This window comes from Arvicanthis niloticus, chromosome 8 (assembly GCF_011762505.2).
Source record: "Arvicanthis niloticus isolate mArvNil1 chromosome 8, mArvNil1.pat.X, whole genome shotgun sequence".
Lineage (NCBI taxonomy): Eukaryota > Metazoa > Chordata > Mammalia > Rodentia > Muridae > Arvicanthis > Arvicanthis niloticus.
In genome coordinates, this window is record NC_047665.1 from 7343607 (window position 1) to 7359214 (window position 15608).

General features: G+C 46.4%; 1 protein-coding gene across 6 annotated transcripts in view; it reads right to left on the minus strand.

Moving 5' to 3' along the window:
- The window catches only part of Smad5 (SMAD family member 5), a 34374-nt gene extending 31821 nt beyond the window's left edge, over positions 1-2553 (minus strand). For 4 of the 6 annotated variants that reach the window (XR_004607458.2, XR_004607457.2, XR_004607459.2 and 1 more), the window contains exon 1: positions 2398-2553. The gene's annotated coding sequence lies outside the window, so the exon portion shown is untranslated. Of the gene's footprint in view, positions 1-1655; positions 1979-2397 lie in introns of those variants that run through there. The other 2 variants (XM_076938929.1, XM_034509869.2) reach the window with 2 other exon arrangements.
- Between the last annotated feature and the right edge of the window lie 13055 nt (positions 2554-15608).

Here is a 15608-nt window from a genome sequence, read left to right on the forward strand (position 1 = left end):
CTTCAGGTTCAGCCAGAAATTAAAGCCCAAGGAGGAGGGTCAGCAGAATTGACTTGCCTCTCTACCTTGCTACAGACTGCAACCTTTAATAATCCCCTCCCCGTGTTACAGAACCAGCAGCACACAACAATCTGATTCAGAGCTCATTAGCCACAGTCTGCCACCGTTTCACACTGCAATCAATGGCTAACTTTGCCAGAGGGCAAAGAAAGGCACCATCATCCACCCAATTCTGTGGTGCCCACCACAAAGAACCAGCTAAGCAGCTCCAACTAGACTGTATAGAATAGACCAAACATTTTACTTTCCCCAGGCTCATTGCTTTCTTCCTTCTTTTAACTATATCATATAATATAGATGCATGGAAAACTCAATCTGAGTGTTTGGTGAAACAGAGAGTACAAGTCCCAGCTGCTAAAAGAGCGACCCAACCAAAGCAAATAACCAGATGTGATGTACTTGTAATCCTAGCATTTGGAGGCAGAGGTAGGCGTCCAAGGGCATCCTGGACTACATAGCAAGTCTGAGGCCAGCCTGGGCTACCTAAGCGCCTGTCTGGGAAGGAAGGAAGGAAAAGTCAGTTGAGAAGATTCATCTATGACCTACAAGAAGTGACAAAATGATGAATGGCGTTTGCGACAGTCACCGAGGAAGCCGAAGTGGTAACAGCAGCTATCTAAAAGGACTGAGTGGGGAATCGCAGAGGAAGGAGAGGTGCCTCGGAGGTGACCACCTAACAATCATACTCAAAATGAAATGTCTTTCGCTCAAGGCCTCCTTATGTAACCCCCCCCCAGGTGGCCTGGAACTCACACACATCTACCTGCCTGGTATTAAAGGTGTGGGCCACCATGCCTGGCTACAAAATTATTTTTCCTTTAAACATAGTATGTACAAACTTTATATAGGTTAGATAGGTTTTGATAGACTGCTTCTTCTAAGTTGTTTTGGAATTTTATAATTTTGAGGTTCATTTTAGAGGGGGAAAACGTTACCAAGAAGGGTAAAAGGAGTAACGTGCTTTGTTACTACTGACTACTAACTCGTACCTTACGAAATCTGGAACATAACCTCTACTAGAGCAGTTGAGTGTGAACCTACCCTGCTGCACGCAGAAACAGGCACTATGGGCTGGCATCTAGCAGAAACACTGAACTACTCTCAGCGTTTCTAAACCAACCGGGTTTCCAACTTTAACGGTAACTCCCATACTTTAAGAAAATCCAAGCACTCTTTGTTTAAAGAAGAAAAACACAGACAGACTTGGTGATGGCTCACTCCTGTGATCCCAGCACTTGAAAGCTGAAGCAGGAGGATTGGCCGGAGTTCAAGGTCTGCATAGCAAGCCCCCGTCAGAAAGAAAACACCATGTACCCTTCTGTAAAAGCAACCAACAAACGCCATTGATCACCCAGTGTCCGTTGCTAGGTAGGAATACACTTGATAGTGCCAGGCAACAGGCATGATGTGATAAACTCCACCAGACTTCAAAACTTTTTCCACAGAAAGATAAACAAGATATACTTAGCACCACACCCATTTAAAGGCAAAAGCAGCCAGGAATACGCCCCCCCCCCCACCTCCAGCTGCTCAGGAAACATTGTCTTTTACAATCAAGATAAAGATCTAGCCCAGAGTGTTCGGCCATTCCTGACCATTCCAGGTTGGCCGGGACTCCTTTCGCCCCGGTGCCATCGCAACCGGGAGTCCGGACACACGCTTCGGATCGCTGGCACACCTCCAAATACCTCGACCATCCTCGCCAGCTCCTTCTCCAAGCTTAAAGCCCGGGCTTTAAGCATGCTCGGACCCAAGACGACCGCCACGGGGGAGTCCTCCGAGCTGGGGCTCCCGGCTCGGCGCAGCCAGAAGCGCAGAGGAGAAAGGGCAGGGGGAGGGGGTGGAGTATGAACTTGGGCACGCATGCCCACGGGAACCACGGGAACCACGGGGACCGGGCGAGAGACAAAAGCTGCTTCGGTTCCTCACACAAAGTTTAGCGCAGCGCCCAGAGGCTCTGCGACGTCCCCTGAGTGACGGGCGGGCGGGCGGGCGCAGGGGCGGGTCGCCGCCGGCCGGAGTGTAATTCCCACCGATAAGCGCGGATCCTTATCTCGCAGACACAAAGCGGCGGGGCGCGCGCTCGGCCTAGGCCGCCTGCGCGGCTCCGCGGGCCGGGGCGTCGGTGGCGCGCCGCGGTGGCAGCGGCCTCGTCCGCGCCGGCCTCGTCGGCCGAGCGGGGCCTCCTCGGCACCCGGGCCTCCCGCACCGCGCGGCGTCCCGTCCCGTCCGGTCCCGAGCCGGGACCCGCTAGGCCTCCGGCAGCACGCAGGCCGCTTCAGCCGCGCGTGTCCCTCCGCTGGGCCTCGAGCGCCCGCCCCGGGGCCCCTCACTCACCTCCCCGCCGCCCGGGCGCGCTCTCCTCACGCCGTCGCCGCGCTGTGCACGCGCCGCAACTTTATTAGCAGCTCGGCCGCGGGACAAGCGCTCGGCGCCCGCTCGCCGGGGACCCGGATGATGAGGGGGAGGGGGGCGGCGGAGGGCCGCGGCGGCCGGCGCATGCGCGTCGGGAGTGGCCGCGGCCTGGCTTCTGCGGTCCTCGGCGGGCCTGCGAGTGGCACTTGGGCTAGCCAAGCCAACCCGCCTTATAGCAAAACAGTCATCCTCGCTCTGGACAGCTGGAGGCCTTTCTAGCCGATATAAAGCGTTAAAAAGTATCTCCAGCTACAACTTTGCTGTTTTCATTGACTCGTAATAGAAACCCTAACAGACAGAGACCTCTTGCTGTGCAGCAGACATCATACAACCTACTGGGCGCAGCCATAACATTGCGCCCAAAGGAAAAAAAGTCCTCCGCAGGTGGAGACAGTGCTGAACCCGGAGCTGAGGACGAGTGTCCATTTCTCAGGACACAGTCCCAGTGAAGGTGCACACTGTCCACAGGGTAGCTCTATACTAATCCGGCTGTCTGGCTTCCCCCTCCCTCCAAAGGTCAGCATTCCCAGAAATACGGTATTTGTACTAGGGTACTGGATTTGGACAGCAAGGAAAAGCTTGTGTTTGTTTTTTAAGTCTTCAAAACTGATTGCTCCGTTTTTTCTTTAAATAAACTGGAACTATTTTTAACCTTTCCCAGTCAATCCCATCTAATACCAATTCTGTATACCCCTGATTCTGACAGTTTCTCGTCACTTTTATTGCCACCTCCTCGGCCTGAGTTGGGGTCACCTCACTTGATACACAAATGGGGCAGTTTTCATGTTGTTCCAAACTCCAACGGCTTGTTTCTGTTTGGAAGAGATTAAATAAATGCCGTGATGAAGCATTTATGGAAGCAGCCATGTTGAATGGTGATAGGGGAGAATTTGGTCAGAGCTGGGGAACTAGACAGCATGGACTCCTACCAAGGGAAGGCAATGGCTGTTGATCACAGCCAACCATCCGTAGAAAGAAATGTGGGAATGCCGGCCCATTATTGGCAGATCTTCTGGCTTTTTGAGGAAGGTTGGAAATTAATCTTTTTTATACAAAAAGGAAATCACACATTTATCTGATGAGCTGCCTCTTTGTTTCTTTCGTGGGTTCCCTGCCCTTCCCTTCCCTTCTCTTTTTAGACATTGAGAAGACTCACCCTGGTACAAGCCAAACAAAACAAACCCATGGTCCCAATATAGCCTGCAGGCCATCAGTTTGCAATCTCAGGTCTCCATCTTAAACTTCTTTACTACATCATAAACTTTGTGAACGGGGACTCTGTGCACTGATTCTGCCATGCTTACTGATTTGTTGCTGTTAATTCTTTGCTGTTACCGGCCCTTGAAAGGCATGGATTTTGGAGCCTGGCACGGATTTACAACTCCCCGAAGTACCTATAACCCTACCGAAAGAATGCCCTTTTTTTCAGAGTCGATGTTTGCAGAAGACTTTGTTTAATATTGTGTGTATCAGCGCCATTCCTCACTTCGAAAAACTAGTAAAAATCACTTCACAAACAGATGGTGTGCATATTTGTAAGGACACTTTCTGAGTACTGGGGTCCTGTCCAGAATTGTGAGTATAACCCTAAAAGCAACTGTTTCACTTCCTCAACTATGTATCTGTATACTGAGCAAATCAACTCGAGAGACTCCAGGCTCTCAGGTGGCTTTTGTACATTCAGGCCAGGCTTTCAGTTACAAGAGATAACACAGAAAGGATGAATGGGGGCTTTAGCAGGCAGTAGAGCTCTTCCAGGGAACAGAGAAGTAACCTAAACTTCGAAGGATGTAGAAATCAGAAGGCTCACTAACTATACAGTTGTCAGGATTGGTCTCAGGCTTGCCAGAGGCATAATGAAGTATTGCTTAAGGAAACCAACTGAATCTAAGAACAAGCGTGGCACAGTGTGATCTGAACAGATGACACATGCAATGGGACAGCAAGATTTTGAGGTTGAGCTGTTACCTGATCAAGAAGATCCCCTGACTGAGGTTGAACTGTCACCTGATCAAGGAGATCACTTACTGACTCTAGCTTCAGGGCTTGCTTTTTCTTTACTCATAGAGAAATATATTTCTGGATCATTAAGTCCTGCAGTTGTCAACCAGAAAAGACAGCCCCCCGCCCCTTGCAGTTTGAAGGCTTTCTCCCTTGTCCCAGGCAGCATGGCCACAGGAACCTAGCAGGTAAATGCCAGAGATGGTATAAACACCCTAATAGTTCTCAACCTCCCTAATGCTGTGACCTTTAACAGAGTTCCTCATGCATGGTGACCCCCCCCCCAACCATAACATTATTTTTCTTGCTACCTCATAACTGGAATTTTGCTATTATTATGAACTGTAATGCAAATATCTGTGTTTTCTGGTGGTCTTAGGAAGCCCCTGTGAAAGGTTTGTTCAACCATCAATGAGATTCTGATCCATAGGCTGAGAAAAATTGCCTTAAATATATACAATGACCTCCATCTGCCAAAACTACACAGCCTCCGTGTGGAAGTAAAGAAGCAAGAAATCTCAACCCCCAAATGATTTGTATTTGATTAAATTCATTTTAAGAAGAAATTGGGCCTTTTCTCCCCAATTCTTTTCAATAACTGAATAAGTTAGTCATTTGATAAACAGAATTAGCCTGAAGGGTTTATCCATGGCCTGCTCTCGCTTTACATTTCTCCTGACCCGGCCAGGCAGTGGGTGGTGAGGCACGCCTTTAATCCCAGCACTTGGGAGGCAGAGGCAGGTGGATTTCTGAGTTCGAGGCCAGCCTGGTCTACAGAGTGAGTTCCAGGACAGCCAGGGCTACACAGAGAAACCCTGTCTTGAAAAACCAAAAATAAATAAATAAATAAATAAATAAAATAAATAAATAAATAAAATAAAATAAATACATTTCTTCTGACCCAAGAAGTAAGCAATTTTCAGGAAAACTGGGAAAGCATGTGAATCATCTTCTCTTATATTTTATTTTTAAATATAAAATAATTGAGGCAAGTTGGGGTTTGGTTGAAAATTATTAATAAATATTTCTAGTCCACATTTTTGCTGTAACTCAGAAGACTCTCCCTAATATACCTATACACCTAGTTGAACCAGAAGAATTCAGGGTTTGGCAGTATCACCCAACAGAAGCATCAGGGAGTGACACTATCACAGGCATCCATACCTTCATAGCCTCCCAGAGATACCTGCCATCCTCAAACAGTTATAGAATGTGGGCACCAGAGGAAGAAATGCCCAAGTTTATATGCGTTCTACAGACAGGATCCTTAGGTAGAATAAAACCTCGATTTCAAACTCTGAGAGCGTTCTGTATGTTCTTGCACTGGCAGAACACCCCCAGCCTCTATCCTTAGTACTGGAAACAGTATAACAGCTAAAACAAGCAGCTCTCCAAAACCCAGAATCAAACTACAAAGAATCAACTACAAAGCTACAAGAATCAACTCGCACAGGCCAGGGAGAGGAGAGCATCTCCTCTGGTCAGAAGTTTCATAGTTGTCTTTTAAGAGAATAAACCAGGGCTGGAGAGATGGCCCAGCAGGTAAGAGCACAAGCCACTCTTCTAGAGGACCTGAGTTAGATAGATTCCAACCACCTATAACTGCAGCTCCACGGGAACCAACACCCTCTCCTGGGCTCTGTGAGCAGTTACACTTACATGCACATACCTGCAAGAGAGGAGCAAATGTACACATAATTAAACATCTTAAAAAAGATAGAGGCTAAACCAAAGGCCCAGACCAACTGGCGATTACACCAAAGTAATTCTTTATAGAATAATTGAAAGTATTTTCCTGTAAAATTCTAATATAAAGACTTCCACACTAATCAGTAAGCCAGGTGTGGCAGCACCCACCTGTAATCTCAGCACTGGATAGGCTGAGACGGAAGGATAGTGAGTTCAAGGCCAGCCTGGACCGCATAGTGAGGCCCTGTTTCAAAAATCAAAAAGAAATTATTGAAAGGTAAAATTCATAACTTGGAAGCTGAAGCAATAACACACAATAAGAATAAGAAGAGAAGGAAGAGTAGAAGGGAGGAGGAGGAAGGAGGAGGAGGAGAAAGAAGAAGAGGAGGAGGAGGAGGAGGAGGAAGAAGAAGAAGAAGAAGAAGAAGAAGAAGAAGAAGAAGAAGAAGAAGAAGAAGAAGAAGAAGAAGAAGAAGAAGAAAGAAGAGAATAACAGCTGTGTCCACTCAAAGCCCAGGAAACTCTTTGAAGCTTCAGGAATGACAGCAGAGAATCCACAATCCCCCCGCAATAATTTAGCACACTTTAAGTGTATGCCTATGTACAAATTTTCTAAAGAGAAAGCCCATGGTTTTCATCAGATTCCCGAATGGGCTCCTGACTTGCACATACTTATAGACACTTAAGGCGGCAGTTGCTTTATGAGTGGTAAACAACTAGTGTGTCTATGTTACACTACAGTCCCTCTTTTTTTTTTTTCTCCACATAAGCATAATTAGGAGACTCCTCTCTGGGGAAGGCAGCTTAATGTAGAATGCAAGAAGAACCTGGCTTGCCTGTCTGCAACCATCTGCTACATTAAAGAAGACTTCCTGTGGCTGGAATCCAAAACATGAAATTAAAGGGGTTGCTTGCATCCAGAGTCATAAAACAAAGAGGCTCTCCGCAGCCGGGCTTGGAGGGAACATTCATCTCTCTCTGGTTTAAGCGGCATCTGTTCTCTCCTGCTGGCGAACAGCCCTCCCCCCCCCCCCCCCCCCCCCCCCCCCCCCCCCCGTTAACTCCACTAACTCCCAAGGTTCTGCTTTCTCAACTTACATCCCTCAGAGACTCCATCTCAGAGGGGTCAAACCATATGTGTACCACACTTCAAATCCAGAACAGCAGGTGAAAATCTGGGAATGTGAAGGAATTGAAGAGAGGGGAGGAAGGAGACAAAAGATGCAAATCTCTAGGAAGCGGTTGACGGCATGCAATGTTAATCTCAAGAGCTCTGAAGCCAGAATTCTTGGCTTGAAGCAGGGCCATATAACTTATGTCTGTGACCTTGGGCAGGTTGCTTTGCCAATTCTTGCTTCTGTCTCTTTGCTTATAAAACAGAGATAACAGGAGTATCAACACAATAGAATTAGCCTGAGGATTAAACACCTGCAACCTTCAAGGCATCCAGAATAGTGGCTGACACATAGCAAAGGGCAAATGGTGTTTTGTTTCCTGCTGATATGGCAGAAAATTCCATATATTCTTAGCAAATGCATTAGTTATGTGAAATACATTCACGTAATAGGATAATAAAGTGTCTTTATCTCATTCATCTGAAGGGTCTCTGATACCATCTGTTGCAAAGAATACACACACACACACACACACACACAGAGACACAGAGACACACAGACACAGAGACACACAGAGAGAGACAGAGAGACGCATAGAGAGACAGAGAGGCAGAAAAACAGAGGGATGTGTATTCTAAGGTCCTGCACATGTTAGGCAAGTGCTGTCCTGGTAAGCTATACATTTCTAAATGGGTGTGTCTAATTCAAAGGTGGCTAATGAACTCCAGATATTTAAATCCATTTTTGCCCAAAGCTTCCCTACCCTAAGGTAGTAGTTACAGGGTTATTTTCTGCCTTCTTACCTCCTGATGCTCGTTCTCCTGCCTTCTCTGGGACACCATTCCTCTCCTACTTTAATGATAGCACATACTGCCTACCTGAGAGGTGGACACATGACCCAGGGAGTTGGCAGCATAGTACCTTAGCCACTGTGGTTAGCTTACATATGGACAGTAAGCCAACAGACGTACATCATCCCTCAGGTGGATGAGAGATGTCAGGATGTCAGGAGAAAAAAGTTTTCCCTCTCTCTGTTCGTGCTGGTTCTGAGGCTGACAGGGACCATCTTGACACCATATGGAGGAAATCTGTTTGGAAAGGAAGCCAACACAGAGACTCAGAGCCGAGGTAACAAATGCCCTTCAAAGTCTGAGTTTCTGGATCCAGCTTCACCTGAGGCTTCTTAGACTTTCCAATTACTTTAGCCACTTGGATCTCATCCTCTCTCTCTCTCTCTCTCTCTCTCTCTCTCTCTCTCTCTCTCTCTCTCTCTCTGTGTGTGTGTGTGTGTGTGTGTGTGTGTCTTGTGTGTGTATGTGTGTGCATGTGTGTTTGTGTGTGTATACATGTATACGTGTTTATGTGTGCTCGAATGCATGCGTGCGTGCGCGTGCATACATTTTGAGGCAGGGTCTCTTGTCTGTTGCTATTGCACTGCTCTGTGTACTCTGGGGTTCTGAGTTCAGGCCATCAGCTTTGGGCAGCAAGCACTTTAACCCACAGAGCCATGCCCTCCCCACCAGCCTCCTACAGACTGCTTTTGTTTCTGCAAGTTACCTTACACCTCTTGCGATATCTACCATGGCAGGCTCACTGGATTTATTAGGCACAGATTTAAAAGTCTGATGTTTGACATCTTGCCTCTGCTGCCTGGTCCTGCCCCAGTCTTCCCTACAGCAGGAGATGGCAGTTCTCCATGTCCAGCCGTGATAATAGAATGTGGTGGTGTGCACAAGTCTTCTGTCTGTCTTTGCTATAGATGCCAGGTGGCATCTGACGCTACTGATGATGGGATTTGCTCCCTTGAATCTTAGGAGAACTTGCTGTGATAACTTGGGCAGGGAACATGATGGGATATAATTGTTCGATGTGTTTGATGTTTCCAGGGGGAGGTCTTTTGCAACCTACCTTTAGATCAACCCCAGATCCAGACACAGTGACACTCACTTAGAATGTCAGTACTCAGGAGGTTGAAGCGGGAGATCTCAAGTTCGAGGCCAGCATGCACCCATAGGGCACACACTCACGAATACTATGGGGTTGACACCAACAGCTCCCTGCGTGGAGTCATTCAACAAGCTGCCCAAGTGGATTCACAGCCACGTGTGGGAAAATCATCTTGTTCTGCAGCACACAGAGATGGTGGTGCCCAACCAAACCTTTTGCCTTTATTTATTTACTTATTCCTAAGTTCAAGAAGATGGTAAATATTTAGTGAGCACCTTCAGGTTTTAAGCATGCTTTAGACATCAGGGATTAGATATTAGACAAAACAGATAAAATCTTAAGTCATTACCATGTCAATATGTCATTTTAAAGGATGTACTGTTGTCGCTTCGGCAGTAGTGGTTGGGTGGGTGGATTTGTGCACGTAAGTATCGTGGCCCAAGGAGACCTGATACATGCTGGAGTTACAGGGGGTTGTGAGCTGCCCGACATGGTGCTGGGAAGAGCAGGAAGCACTCTTAATCAGTAAGCCATCTCCAGGTCATTCTTTTTTTTAAGTAGAAAAGCAGATAACTGTTAATATGTAACAAGGTAGTAGGGACCTGGCAGGAATCTGGAAGCTCAGAGGGAGGCTGGGAGAAAAGTGTGGGGCTGCAGAGAGCCTGTGGCTTCTGTGTGGCTGCTGTTGGTTCCAGAGGGCAGCCCTCTGCTCTGAATCCAGCATCAAGACTTGCCACTCCTACTTGGAAACTATCTCAAATTCATTTGCTTGTCCTCATATCTTGGACAATCAGCACTAGATCCAAGCCCAGCTCACTACCATGTACCTGTGAGGTGTCTGTTCTTTCCAGCCTTGAAAATTTAAATAAGAATATTAGTCCTTCAAGGCCTCTCACTGCATTTAAGATGAAACTGAGACCTTCTCCCACAGCCTGCTCAGAGGGTACCATCCCACCCTCAGGTGCCACACGCTCTTAGCAAATCAGAGCCTTTGTGCACATACCCCCCACTTCCCTCTGCCACAGAAACTTCTGGAATACCACACCAGATACTAGAGAACTGTCTTGTTACTCATCAACCGGCATCTCTGATTAAATGTGTGTTTCTCACAAAGGCTTTTCCCTGCCATATCTGTGTTCTCTCCCTCCCTCTTTACCATGTCTACATCTTGGCTCTCCCTTCCATACTCAGAGAACATCCAGTTCTTCCCTTGCTGGGATTCACTTCTTACAGGTCAGGACTTGATCAAAGTCTGCATACCCCACTGTAATTAAGTTCCACTTCACAACTGAGTGTAGGCCCTCAATTACTATGTACTAAGGTATGGCTCCCTTCTTCCTGAAACAGAAATTCAACTTTAGATTTGGCATTCATGCATGCATGCATGCATGCATGCAGGCAGGCAGGCATGCGTGCAATATAAGAGTATATGCATTAGGGCTAGGAGATGGTCAGTCCATAAAGTACTTTTCACACAATCATTAAGACCCAAGTGCAGATGTCCAGCACCCATGGAAAGAACTAAGCAGAGCAGTTTATGCCTGGAGTCCCAGCATGAAGGGGCTGAGGACAGGAAGATCCCTAGGGCTTTCTGGGCAGGCAGTCTAACTGAATGGAGCGTTCCAAGCTCACTGAGTGACTCCACCTTAAAAATATAGGGTGAGAAGTGATCAAGGAATAGAAATACCCAACATCAACTTCTGGCCTCCACACCTTCACACATGTGTGCGTGCACGCGCGTGTGTGCGCGCGCGCACACACACACACACACACACACACACACACACACATACACTTACACACACACTGATGCACATGAGTGCACACACACATGTACTCTCTCACATATACACTCGCGACACACTCTCATACACACACTCCTACATGCTCACACACGCTCACATACACATGCTCACATGTACACCCTCTCACACACAATACACCAATGCACATGTGCACAAACACACACACTCGCAGTCTCACACATACACACTCACACCGATGCACATGTGTGTGCGTGCACGCACACTCATATTACACATACATAAACACTCTCCTTCACACACACTTACAATACACTGTGCACGAACACGCACGCGCGCGCACACACACACACACACACACACACACACACACACAGAGTCAGTGACTCCTATGTGCCAGGCTTTATGTTAAGCAACGGGGACTGTGCTCAATGAGATGTCAAACATCAGACACACAAAGGTGTTTTTCCTGCACTGGTGACACTCCCAGTCTCCCAGTCTCCTCCCAGTCTCCCAGTCTCCAGTCTCCCAGTCTCCCAGTCTCTCAGTCTCCCAGTCTCCCAGTCTCCTCCCAGTCTTCCAGTCTCCCAGTCTCCCAGTCTCCTCCCAGTCTCCCAGTCTCCCAGTCTCCCAGTCTCCCAGTCTCCCAGTCTCCTCCCAGTCTCCTGGGCATGCTTGCTGTGTTTTGTCTTCAAATTTCTCAAATATTTCATGTAAGAACTAGAAATGAGAAAATCAAAATCTGTCATTTCAGTCTGCCAACCCAACTGTCCCCCGTAGAGGAGATGAGTGAGTGGGACCTCCAAGGAGATGAGTGGGACCTCCAAGGAGCTCCTTGTTTGGCAAAGGTTGGTCACAAATATGGATCATTCAGTTGAGAAAATGCAAAGTAATAAATTTTTCCTGAGGTGAAGATTTTACCCTTAAGTAGTGAAACTACTCACAGTCCTCATTCAAATGCTAAGTAGAATCAGACTTACTACAGACGATTCTTCCTGAAATATAGATTTTAAAGAAGGATCTTCAGGACTTGGTGTGATGAAACAAACTTGTAATTCTAGAGGCAGTAACAATGAGTTCAAAGCTAGTCTGGGTTTATTTAAAAAAAAAACCAAAACCCTGTTCAAAAAGAAAGGGAGGGAGGGAGGAAGGGAGAGAGGGGGAGACAGAGAGAGAGAAAGAGAGAGAGAGAGAGAGAGAGAGAGAGAGAGAGAGAGAGAGAGAGAGAGAAAGGAGGGAGGGAGGGAGGAAGGGAGAGAGAGGGAGACAGAGAGAGAGAGAGAGAGAGAGAGAGAGAGAGAGAGAGAAAGGAGGGAGGGAGGAAGGGAGAGAGAAAGACAACAATCATTCCAAATTTACAGTTACATATTTTTAGATAAATGCATATTTATTGGAAACTTTCAATCACAGAGAAAAGGTAAAAGTACTTGAATTTCTGTGAATAAAAAAAGGGGTGGTTAGCAGGTAAAGAAACACCTTTATCTGCCCCATCCCCACGCATGTGTGAGTGATAATGCACGCTGAACAAGCACTTACTTGTCCTGCTTATTCCTAAACTTCATAAACATCACAGGACACTTACAACTCTCCTACAGTTACTAACATTATCATCTTTTTTTATTTTTTAAGAAGCCATAGTACAAATCATTTAAAAAATCCCAGTATCACTATGTTTCTATGACAAACAGCTCCACGGGCCACAAGTCCACAGCTCTATGGGTGTTTTGTGACCTGCCTAAAAAGACACCTTAAAAGGTCTCTCTCCATGGCTAGAGAGATGGCTCAGTGGTTTTGACCACTTGCTGCTCTTCCAGAAGGCTTGAGTTAAGTCTCACAATCGCCTGTAACTGAAGTACCAGGGGACTGGATGGCTGTCCCATCTCTTGACCTTAGATTTCTCTTCCTTCTCTGGGAGGACAGTTTGATTCTTAGAAATCTCTTCTTGGCACTTGGTATTCTGGGAAGTGTGTAGAAAGGAAAGACAGCATGAGCTGTAAGGCAGTGAGGGGGCTGTGCAGCCATTTCTCACACACACAAAAGGGAGCTCAGTGAAGCTCGTTTTCAAGTGGACCCAGGTCGTCAGAAACAAAGCTAGGACTCACACCAGCTGAGCCCCACCATTGCACGACACTGCCTACCCTCTTGGCTCCATGAAACACAGAACCATACTCAACCTTATACTCTAACAACACAGATTTTATGCCAAATGTTAGGGAGTCACAATACTCTGAAAACCGAGCTGGGAAAAAATAACAGGTTACTAAGCAAAAGAATAAATAAATAAATGTGTTGGCACACATAACTGCAATTTGTAATCAGAATCCGTGTCATTTGGTGGTGGCAAAGTCATACAAAGTAAGTAGGCCATAAAACTTTATCCTAACAGCCTGGCGAGGGCTCTAAGCAAGATTTAAAGGCCCTTACTGAACAGAGTCCGTGTTCCGACATGTTTATCTGGAGGGAAATAGTGAAATAGTGAAACCTATTCAGTCTCTTTGCTCAGTGGCTCATGCTTCTGTGACTGTACTGTTGACAACATGTGGGTGTTACTATCATGCCACATTAGAGACTATTTGGACTGATGAATCAAATCAGGGAAATTACTCAAAGTCAACACTGGCTTCTTGACTCATGTGGAAGCGGTGTAATGTTTCCTCAGCAAAGAGGAGCCACCTGCAGGGTGCAGCCTGGCTGAGACCTGAATGGCTTCCACAGACCCAGCTTGACAGCGTACTGTACTGTTGCATTCACTATATGCTAAACACTGAAGCTCAGATTTTTGAAAAAGAAAGTAAGAAGGTCACACAACGTCTGCATTCTGCTGTGTCCTGATACAGTACAAGGCGAGCCCCTGCCAGATCATTTTGTCGGAATCAAGAACCTGCGTGAATTCAGTGGACCAATGTGGTCCTGGCTCTAATGACCCTGAAGTCAACAGTCAGCTGGGATCTGCTTCTAGCTTCAGGGCCGCAGGAAAATGAGTGTTTCTTATAAATCATGAAATGTTTATTTTACTTGTTTATGATTGCTGGATGAGATTCTATTCTGATCTATGGCAATGCAACTTCTTTTTTGATTCACTTATGCCCTTTAAAAACATTGCTGATTGCCCTTTATGGGCCAGGTCCTAGGCTGGATAATTGGGATAGCTTTAAAAAACAGCCCATTCAGGAGCCCTGTTCGCACAGACTACAACAAAAGCCAGGCACAAATTGTTCTATGTCTAGTCTGCCCAAGACAACCCCTAGAACCCTGTTTATTTTCCTGATCATCTTTGGCTTTTCTAAATTTTCCAACTATAGAACTTCTCTCTATTCATCTCGTCTTAACTGAGATAACAAGCAGACAAACTGGAGTAACAAGAAACATACACATACATGCAATGTGTGAACATACACACACACACACACACACCTCATATACACACACCACACATCACACACACATATACACACATCACATACACATACCACATACACCACACACACACATCACACACCACATACACACACACACCACACACACATCACACACACATACACACACACACACACACGCACACCACATACACATACCACATACACCACACATACCACACACACATCACACACACACCACATACACATACCACATACACCACACACACACACACATCACACACACATACACACACACACGCACACCACATACACATACCACATACACCACACATACCACACACACATCACACACACACCACATACACATACCACATACACCACACACACACACACATCACACACACACACACCACATACACATACCACATACACCATATACACACACATCACACATACACACACACACCACATACACATACCACATACACCATATACACACACATCACACACACACACACACCACATACACATACCACATACACCACACACACACACACATCACATACACACACACACACCACATACACATACCACACACACACATACACATACACACACACACACACACACAGTACCGGATCCACTGGCTCATCACGTACCATTTCATTAGCAAGCTGATACCCAACAGCTAAGCAAACAGGAAAAGCAGTTTCTAGACTTAGGCTCAAATGCTGAGTGGCCCCTGCATGCTACATTTAGAGACTCATAGCTTTAAGACAGCAACAGTAACTATCCCCTGCTTTCACACTAGACTATTTTTATTCCTTAAGATTGAGAAGGAGGGGTGAACATGGGCTCCTGGTGGCAAATGAGGTACATCACAAGGATGTCCGGGGGTATGGATATCCTTGCTGAAGTATCATATAAGCAATATATGAGCTTCCTTATCCACAAAGTCCTTCTGGTTTCTGGGCTAGACTAACAACAACCCCTAGAATGGCCTTTCTGTGCTTTTATCCCCAGAATTCTTGGTAGTTAAAACTCTATAAAAAGAAACTTCATAGCCCATTACCACCCAAAGTGACACTCTCTATCTGAAGATCATGCCAAGCTGCTGCTCAAGAAGGAGTGGCTCCTGCCACTCTCTGTCACCTGCAATTTGTCAGGCACAGCACATCAGTCTTCTCTTGGACCGCTGTGGCCAGAACTGCCTGTACTTCAGTTGATCACAGGGCTAA